The sequence below is a fragment of the Tasmannia lanceolata genome, unplaced genomic scaffold (assembly GCF_043159265.1).
Source record: "Tasmannia lanceolata isolate RefF3 unplaced genomic scaffold, GAP_Taslan_0.1 ptg000459l, whole genome shotgun sequence".
Taxonomy (NCBI): domain Eukaryota; kingdom Viridiplantae; phylum Streptophyta; class Magnoliopsida; order Canellales; family Winteraceae; genus Tasmannia; species Tasmannia lanceolata.
In genome coordinates this window covers 30,001-32,500 of record NW_027519132.1, presented here as the reverse complement: position 1 = coordinate 32,500, position 2,500 = coordinate 30,001, and positions in this window count along the sequence as shown.

Below are 2,500 nucleotides of genomic sequence, written 5' to 3'. Positions count from 1 at the left end.
TGTTTGATGTAGTGAGTAATAGGCTCTGGTTGTTCGCCGTTCAAGAATTCTTGTTTAGGCAGTTCATACCATCCATACATAGTGTTTTGATCTAAGATTTCAATTCTTCCATGTTTCAGCAGTAGCATATTGTTCCATGGAGCTAAGGTCCAAAGGAATAAACAAGTGTTTCCACGACTCTACCACCCGGTCAATTCTGTTCCACTTAATCCCTCTTTCATGGCCACATATCTTTCCGGCTAAGGAATGGGAAATCTTTCTCCTGTTACATGAATCAAATGTTTCATTTCATCCGGGAAAAGCCATCTCTTTCTCAACAATGCCTTTGTCATTTGATCCAATAGCGTTCCGTTAGATAGGAACAGATTTGATAAATACTGATAACTCTCGGATGGAGTATTAGAACGGAAAGATCCATTAGATAATGAACTATTGGTTCTAAGCCATCTCTGGCGATGAATCAACAATTCGAAGTGCTTTTCTTGCGTATTCTTGATGAACCAGCGTTTATATATAGATGTAGGAGGATTTGTTTGGGAAGTAATAAGCCCCTTTGACATCTCTTCATCTGCAAAGAATTCTCGACGTGAAAACACAGAGACAAAGGGCTGATCTTTGAATAGGAAAAAGAATGGATCTGCAGGGTCCCAAATGAATTGGCTTATTCGAAAAAAGCCTTGTTCTTTGGAAGATCTATCTCGTGTCTGGTACTGCATGGTTCCACTCTGCAAGAACTCCGAATCATTCTCTTGAAGCTCATCCTCTTTATGATAAATGATCCGCTTGCCCCGAAATGACCTGGCCCAATAGGGAAATCCCAATTCATTGGGCCTTTCGATACAATCAAATAGATTGCCACAAGGGCGCCATATTCTAGGAGCCCAAACTATGTGATTGAATAAATCCTCCTCTATCTGTTGCGGGTCGAGGGCTCCTTCTCCTTCCCCTTCTTCAAACTCCGATTCGTATTTTTCGTATAGAAATCTCTGATCAACGATAGAACAAGATCCATTTTGCATCATATCTAACGGATTCCTTGGTTCGGACCGAAGAAGCAATGTCACTCGATCATTATCAAACTGACTGCAATCTTTTTCTGTCCGTGAGGATCCCACCAGAGCGCCTTCTACTTCTAATTCTAATAGGCCATGAACTAGATCAGAATCATTCTCAACGAATCCATAAGAAGTGATCCCATTTTTTTCATCGGGTCCGGGTGGAGACCAAAGATCTTGAGCGACCGATCCGGCAGAACAACTCAAAAGATAAAGAAGTATCGTTAATTTCTTCATGCTCGTTCCAAGTTCGAAGTACCATTTGTACAAATAAGAATCCCCTTCCTTACATGATTTCTTCTTCATATAGATAGATATAGGATCTATGGGGCAATTACTTAGAAGTACATTTTGTGCAACAGCCCTTCCTATCTGATAGAAAAGGATCCCATGATCCTGAACCGATCTTACCTCGGATCGCAAATCCCAAGTTTGTCTATGAAGAGCTGATCTAATTGTATTAGTGTCTATAATTGATTTCTTCTGTGTAATACTAATTGATAGGGCCTCATTGGTAAGTGCTACAAGATCTCGTGCATTGGAACCCATGGTTATGGACCCGAATCCGTTAGTATGGGACATTTTCTTTTCCAAGCGAAATCCCCTAGTATATGAAAGAATGAAAAAGTGCTTTCGTTGTTGTGGAATAAGAAGCCTTCGTATCTTAATGCATGTATTTAATTTATTCGGAGCTATTAGAGCGGGATCCACTTTTTGGGGAATATGAGTCGAAGCAATAACAAGAATATTTCTAGTGGAACATCTTTCACAATCTCTGGAGAGATAGTTCACTAATAGACCGAGGGATAAGTAATTCGACTCATTCACATACAGATCATGAATGTTTGGAATCCATATTATGCAAGGGGACATTGCTTTTGCTAATTCTAATTGAGGGGTGATATCAAATCGGTCTATTTTCGGCGTCATATACATAGTTAGCACATTCGTCATAGTTAGCAGCTCCGTATCAAGGTCATCATCAATATCGTCACTTTCATCAATATTGATATCGTCACTATCATCAATATCGATATCATCAATAAGATAACCTTTAGGCTTGTCATCCAGGAACTTGTTCGAAAATACCGTAATGAAAGGAACATAGGAGTTTGTCGCTAGGGATTTGACCAAATAGGATCGTCCAGTTCCTATAGAACCTATCACTAAAATACCCCTAGAAGGGGATAGGTCTAAGCGGAGCGAAAAGGGTTTTCCATGAGATGGGAAAGGAGAACTATTAGCCCCACACGAGGTTTGTGAATAAGTGATTGTCTGATAATGAGCAAGGAAGATCCGTCTTTCTGCTAAACAGGATCTATTGAACTCATAATTCATTAGATACTTTTTATGAATGTCAACTAAGTATCGTAAGTAAATTGATCCCGGTTGTTCAATCATTTGATAACCAGAGTTATTCTTTGATAAATGATCACTATGAGTCA